The sequence below is a fragment of the Arachis hypogaea genome, chromosome 9, assembly GCF_003086295.3.
Source record: "Arachis hypogaea cultivar Tifrunner chromosome 9, arahy.Tifrunner.gnm2.J5K5, whole genome shotgun sequence".
In the NCBI taxonomy this organism is placed as follows: Eukaryota; Viridiplantae; Streptophyta; class Magnoliopsida; order Fabales; family Fabaceae; genus Arachis; species Arachis hypogaea.
Genome location: NC_092044.1, coordinates 91064624 through 91072232, shown reverse-complemented (window position 1 = coordinate 91072232; position 7609 = coordinate 91064624). Strand labels below are relative to the sequence as shown.

General features: G+C 40.1%; 1 non-coding gene across 1 annotated transcript; it reads left to right on the top strand.

The window, feature by feature from the left end:
* The first annotated feature begins 6468 nt into the window (after positions 1 to 6468).
* On the top strand, positions 6469 to 6572 carry LOC112714071 (small nucleolar RNA R71). The gene has a single exon (XR_003159027.1). It is a non-coding gene; the product is annotated as a small nucleolar RNA R71 (small nucleolar RNA).
* Positions 6573 to 7609: the final 1037 nt, after the last annotated feature.

Below are 7609 nucleotides of genomic sequence, written 5' to 3'. Positions count from 1 at the left end.
AGATACAAAACAAGAAAACATCAAGATCAAACAAGAAGATTTACCAAGAACAACTTGAAGATTATGAAGAACACTATGAATGCATGAATTTTCAAAAAATGCAAGAAAGAATTTTTAAAACATGCAATTGACATCAAACTTATAAATTGACTCAAGACTCAAACAAGAAACACAAAATATTTTTGGTTTTTATGATTTTCTAATTTTTTTGTATTTTCTTTTATTTTTTCGAAAAACATATAGGAAAAAGAAAATACGAAATTCAAAATCTTTAAGAAGAATTCCAGGAATCTTTCAATATTAGCCCAAAGCTCCAATCAAAAGGGTTTGACATGGCTTAATAGCCAGTCAGCTTCAGGATGGAATTACATGCATTGTGGTGATTAGTTGAAGACCAATCCCAAAGGAGTTTGGATATGGCTTTACAGCCATCTAGGATTCAACATGTTACCATGAAACTCTAGGATTCATTCTTGAAAGTTTTGAAGCCATAGAATAATTAAATTTTTTTTTCGAAAATAATAAATTTTTTTGAAAGATTTTTAAAAAGTTTTTAAAAAGAAAATTACCTAATCTGAGCAACAAGATGAACTGTCAGTTGTTCGTACTCGAACAATCCCCGGCAACGGCACCAAAAACTTGGTGTTGTTGCCGGATCAGAAAAACTTGGCGCTGTGGTTGCACGTAATTGTAATTCAAACAATCCCCGGCAACGGCGCCAAAAACTTGGTGGACGAAATTGTGATCATCAATAATGGCTCTTTGGTATGTGCAGCTATTAACTCAACACTTTCTTTCCACAACTTCGCTCAACTAACCAGCAAGTGTACTGGGTCGTCCAAGTAATAAACCTTACGTGAGTAAGGGTCGATCCCACAGAGATTGTTGGTATGAAGCAAGCTATGGTCACCTTGTAAATCTCAGTCAGGCGGATAATAATTGATTATGGAATTTCGAAAATCAAGTAATAGTAAATAAACATAAAATAAAGATAAAGTTACTCATGTAATTCAATGGTGGAAATTTCAGACAAGTGTATGGAGGTGTTGTGTTCCTTCCGAATCTCTACTTTCTTATTACATTCATCCAATTTTTATCATTCCTTTCTATGGCAAGCTATATGTAGGGCATCACCGTTGTCAATGGCTACATCCCATCCTCTCAGTGAAAAAGGTCCAAATGCTCTGTCACAGCACGGCTAATCATTTGTCGGTTCTCAATCAGGTTGGAATAGAATCCAATGATTCTTTTGCGTCTGTCACTAACGCCCAGCCTTTAGGAGTTTGAAGCTCGTCACAATCATTCAATCCCGGAATCCTACTCGGAATACCACAGACAAGGTTAGACTTTCCGGACTCCCATGAATGCCGCCATCAATTCTAGCTTATACCATGAAGATTCTGATTAAGGAATCCAAGAGATATGCGCCCGGCCTAAGGTTGAACGGAAGTGGTTGTCAGTCACACGCGTTCATAGGTGAGAATGATGATGAGTGTCACGGATCATCACATTCATCAAGTTGAAGTGCAACGAATATCTTAGAAAAGGAATAAATCGAATTGGATAGAAAATAATAGTAATTGCATTAAAACTTGAGGTACAACAGAGCTCCACACCCTTAATCTATGGTGTGTAGAAACTCCACCGTTGAAAATTCATAAGTGATAGAGGTCCAGGCATGGCCAAATGGTCAGCCCCAAACGTGATCAATAGTCTCTTTAGATGAATAATAATATAAAACTGAGACCAAAGATATCTAATACTCTAGTGAAAAGTCCTATTTATACTAGACTAGCTACTAGGGTTTACAGAAGTAAGTAATTGATGCATAAATCCACTTCCAGGGCCAACTTGGTGTGTGCTTGGGCTGAGCTTGATCTATCCACGAGCTAAGGCTTCTCTTGGATTTGAACGCCAAGTTGTAACGTGTTTTGGGCGTTCAACTCTGGTTCGAGACGTGTTTCTAGCGTTTGACTCCAGAATGCAGCATGGAACTGGCATTGAGCACCTGTTTACGTCGTCGAATCATGAATAAAGTATGAACTATTATATATTGATGGAAAGCTCTAGATGTCTACTTTCCAACACCATTGAAAGTGCGCCATTTGAATTTCTGTAGCTCTAGAAAATCCATTTCGAGTGCAGGGAGGTCAGATTCCAATAACATCAGCGGTCCTTGGTCAGCCTCCTATCAGAGTTTTGCTCAGGTCCCTCAATTTCAGCCAGAAAATACCTGAAATCACAGAAAAACACAAAACTCATAGTAAAGTCTAGAAATGTGAATTTAGCATAAAAACTAATGAAAACATCCCTAAAAGTAATTAGATCATACTAAAAACTACCTAAAAACAATGCCAAAAATCGTATAAATTATCCACTCATCAGTGGTGTTTTGGGTAGAGTGTTATAGAGAGGTGTGAAGAGGAGAGAGAGTGAGGTGGAGGTAGGTGGGGATCCTGTGGGGTCCACAGATCCTGAGGTGTCAAGGATTTTTCATCCCTGCACCTCCTTGGAGTTAAATGCCCTCTATGTGGCCTTTCTGGCGTTAAACGCCAATCTGCTACCATTTTCTGGCATTTAAACGCCAGTCTGTTGTCCTTTTCTAGCGTTGAAACGCCAATCTGCCTGCCAGTTCTGGCGTTTAACACCTAGAATGGTGCCAGACTGGGCGTTTAAACGCCCATTTTTCTTCTTTTACTGGAATTTAAACGCCAGTTTGCCTACCAATTCTGGTGTTTAACGCCTAGAATGGTGCCAGGCTGGGCGTTAAACACCTATTTTGGTATCCTTACTGGTGTTTAAACGCCAGTAAGCTCTTCCTCTAGGGTGTGCTATTTTTGATGCTGTTTTTTATTTTGCTTTAATTTTTGCAGTTGTTTTTGTGACTCCACATGATCATCATCCTAAAGAAAACATAAAATAACAATGGAAAACAAAATGAAAGAGTAATTAATATAGATAAATAAAATTGAGTTGCCTTCCAATAAGCGCTTCTTTAATGTCAATAGCTTGACAGGAAGCTCTTACAGAGTTTCACAGATGCTCATAGCATGATTATGGCCTCCCAACACCAAACTTAGAGTTTGGATGTGGGGGCTTTGCTTGAATCTGCATGGGGAGAATTAGATGAAGCTTTTCATGCTTCTTCTCCATGTTTACAGAGGAAAATCCTTGAGTCTTAAACACAAGGTAGTCCTCATTCACTTGAAGGACTAACTCTCCTCTGTCTACATCAATGACAGCTTTTACTGTGGCTAGGAAGGGTCTTCCAAGGATGATGGATTCATCCTCATTCTTCCCAGTGTCTAGGATTATGAAGTGAACAGGAAGGTAAAAGCCTTCAACCTTTACCAAGATGTCCTCTACAAGTCCATAAGCGTGTTTTTTTTTATTTGTCTGCCATCTCTAGTGAGATTCTTGCAGCTTGTACCTCAAAGATTCCTAGTCTCTCTATTACAGAGAGTGGCATGAGGTTTACACTTGACCCTAGGTCACACAGAGCCTTCTCAAAGGTCATGGTACCTATGGTGCAAGGTATTAAGAACCTTCTGGGATCCTCTTTCTTCTGAGGTAACTTCAGTTGAACCAATGCATTTAGTTCACTGATGAGCAATGGAGGTTCATCCTCCCAAGTTTTATTACCAAATAATTTAGCATTCATCTTCATGATTGCTCCTAGATACTGAGCAACTTGCTCTTCAGTAATAATTTCATCTTCTTCAGAGGAAGAATACTCATCAGAGCTCATGAATGGTAATAGGAAGTTCAGTGGAATCTCTATGGTCTCTAGATGAGCCTCAGACTCCTTTGGTTCCTCAATAGGGAACTCCTTGTTGGCCAGTGGACGTCGCATGAGGTCTTCCTCAATGGGAATCACTGCCTTTCTCTCCTCTACAGGTTCGGCCATGTTGGACGTGTAGATGACCTTGCACTCTCTTTTTGGATTCTCTTTTATATTTCTTGGGAGAGTGCTAGGAGGAGTTTCAGTAACTCTTTTACTTAGCTGACCCACTTATCGCTCCAAATTTCTGATGGAGGACCTCATTTCATTAATGAAACTAAGAGTGGCCTTAGATAGATCAGAGACTATGTTTGCTAAGTGATGAGCGAATAATTTGTATACTTTTTGGCATTGTTTTTAGTATGTTTTTGGTAAGATATAGTTAGTTTTTAGTATATTTTTATTAGTTTTTAGTTAAAATTCACTTTTTTGGACTTTACTATGAGTTTGTGTGTTTTTCTATGATTTCAGGTATTTTCTGGCTGAAATTGAGGGACCTGAGCAAAGATCTGATTCTGAGACCAAAAAGGACTGCAGATGCTGTTGGATTCTGACCTCCCTGCACTCGAAGTGGATTTTCTGGAGCTACAGAAGCCCAATTGGCGCGCTCTCAACGGCGTTGGAAAGTAGACATCCTGGGCTTTCCAGCAATATATGATAGTCCATACTTTGCTCAAGATTTGATGGCCCAAACCGGCGTTCAAAGTCACCCTCAGGAATCCCAGCGTTAAACGCTGGAACTGGCACCCAAATGGGAGTTAAACGCCCAAACTGGCATAAAAGCTGGCGTTTAACTCCAAGAAGAGTCTCTGTACGAAAAATGCTTCATTGCTCAGCCCAAGCACACACCAAGTGGGCCCGGAAGTGGATTTTTATATCATTTACTCATCTCTGTACACCCTAGGTTACTAGTTTTCTATATATAGGACCTTTTACTATTGTATTTTCATCTTTGGACATCTAGTTCTTAGATCATGAGGGGGTCTTTCAGTCTTAGAGTCTTTTCGATCTTTGGATCTTTTGATCATGTTTTTATGATTGAACCCTCTTTGGGAGGCTGGCCATTCGGCCATGCCTAGACCTTATGCTTATGTATTTTCAACGGTGGAGTTTCTACACACCATAGATTAAGGTGTGGAGCTCTGCTGTACCTCGAGTATTAATGCAATTACTATTGTTCTTCCATTCAATTCTGCTTGTTCTTGTTCTAAGATATCACTTGTTCTTCAACTTGATGAATGTGATGATCCGTGACACTCATCATCATTCTCACCCATGAACAAGGTGACTGACAACCACTCTTGTTCTACAAGCGATCAAGGCTCTAGTGAATATCTCGTGGATTCCTGATTGCACGATGCATGGTTGATCGCCTGACAACCGAGTGCTCGTCTGACAAACGAGCCAACCATTCCGTGAGATCAGAGTCTTCGTGGTATAGGCAAGAACTGATGGCAGCATTCAAGAGAATCCGGAAGGTCTAACCTTGTCTGTGGTATTCTGAGTAGGATTCAATGACTGAATGACTGTGACGTGCTTCAAACTCCTGAAGGCGGGGCGTTAGTGACAGACGCAAAAGAATCACTGGATTCTATTCCGGCCTGATTGAGAACCGACAGATGAATTCCGCTATGCTGTGACAGAGCATATGCAATCGCTTTCACTGAGAGGATGGGAGGTAGCCATTGACAACGGTGAAACCCTACACAAGCTTGCCATGGAAAGGAGTAAGAAGGATTGGATGAAGACAGTAGGAAAGCAGAGAGACGGAAGGGAAGGCATCTTCATGCGCTTATCTGAAGTTCCTACCAATGAATTACATAAGTATCTCTATCTTTACCTTTGTGTTATTTTCGTTCATCACCATTACCATTTGAGTTTGCCTGACTAAGATTTACAAGATGACCATAGCTTGCTTTAATACTAACAATCTCCGTGGGATCGACCCTTACTCGCGTAAGGTTTATTACTTGGACGACCCAGTGCACTTGCTGGTTAGTTGTGCGAAGTTGTGTAATGCCATGGTATTGAGCTACCAAGTTTTTGGGGTTCATGACCGGGGATTATGAGAGTTGTGAAAAGTGTTGTTCACAATTTCGCGCACCACTAAGCTAGAGATGCTCTGCTCAGAATTCTCTGTCTGTTGCTGAGAAGATGATGGAAAAGGTTTGCTATTGCCAAACCTATTTCTCCCACCATTATTGTTATTGAAGCCTTGTTGAGGCTTCTGTTGATCTTTCCATGAGAAATTGGGATGATTCGTCTATGAAGGATTATAGGTGTTTCCATAGAATTCTCCCATGTAATTCACCTCTTCAATTGCAGGATTCTCAGGGTCATAAGCTTCTCCTTCAAAGGAGGTTTCTTTAACACTGCCAGATGCATCTTGCAATCCAGTCAGATTCTGAGAAATCATATTGACTTGCTGAGTTAATATTTTGTTCTGAGCCAATATGGCATTCAGAGTATCAATCTCAAGAACTCCTTTCTTCTGAGTCACCCCATTATTTACAGGATTCCTTTAAGAAATGTATATGAACTGGTTATTTGCGACCATCTCAATAAGTTCCTGGGCTTCTACAGGTGTTTTCAGATGAGGTGATCCACCAGCAGAATGATCCAATGACATCTTTGACATTTCAGACAGACCATCATAGAATATACATATGATGCTCCATTCTGAAAACATGTCAGAAAGACACCTTTTGGTTAATTGCTTGTATCTTTCCCAAACTTCATAGAGGGATTCACCTTCCTTCTGTTTGAAGGTTTAGATGTCCACTCTAAGCTTACTCATCTTTTGAGGTGGAAAGAATTTGGTCAAGAAAGCATTGACCAGCTTGTCCCAAGAGTTCATGCTTTTTTTAGGTTGTGAGTCCAACCATATTCTAGCTCTGTGGTATTCCGAGTAGGATTCAAAGATTGAATGACTGTGATGAGCTTCAAATCCGCGATTGTTGGGCGTGATGACAAACACAAAAGAATCAATAGATTCTATTCCGACATGATCGAGAACCGACAGATGATTACCCGTGCCGTGACAGAGCATTTGGACCTTTTTCACTGAGAGGATAGGATGTAGCCATTGACAACGGTGATGCCCTACATACATCTTTCCATGGAAAGGAGTAAAAAGGATTGAATGAAGGCAGTAGGAAAGCAGAGATTCAGAAGGAGCACAACATCTTCATACGCCTATCTGAAATTCCCACCGATGATCTACATAAGTATCTTTATCTTTATTTTATGTTTTATTTATTATTATTTTCGAAAACCAATATAACCATTTATTATCCGCCTAACTGAGATTTACAAGATGACCATAGTTTGCTTCATACCAAAATCTCCGTGGGATTGACCCTACCTCACGTAAGGTTTATTACTTAGATGACCCAGTGCACTTGCTGGTTTGTTGTGCGAAGTTGTGAAGTTATGTTTGGACCATGGTATCATGCACCAAGTTTTTGGCGCCATTACCAGGGAGAGAACAAACATGAATGCCATTATCAGAAATCACAATTTTGCCTATCAATCACCGCTTCGCTGCCTAAAACCTGGTTGGACACTCCGTTGACGTGGAATTTTCATTATCGGGTTAGGGGAGCAGGGTCTTTGATGGTTACCTCAGCCATGAAATTGGCCATTTCTAGGGATCTGGTAGCATTCCTTGTCTGATATTCTATGTCAAACTGCAAGAGTTCTATAGACCACATCATCATTCTCCCTATTAGGTCGGGTTTTTGAAGTACTTGTCTGATTGCTTGATTTGTATGAGATATAAAATAATGGTTTTGAAAGTATTGTTATAGTCACCTAAAGGATATAAGT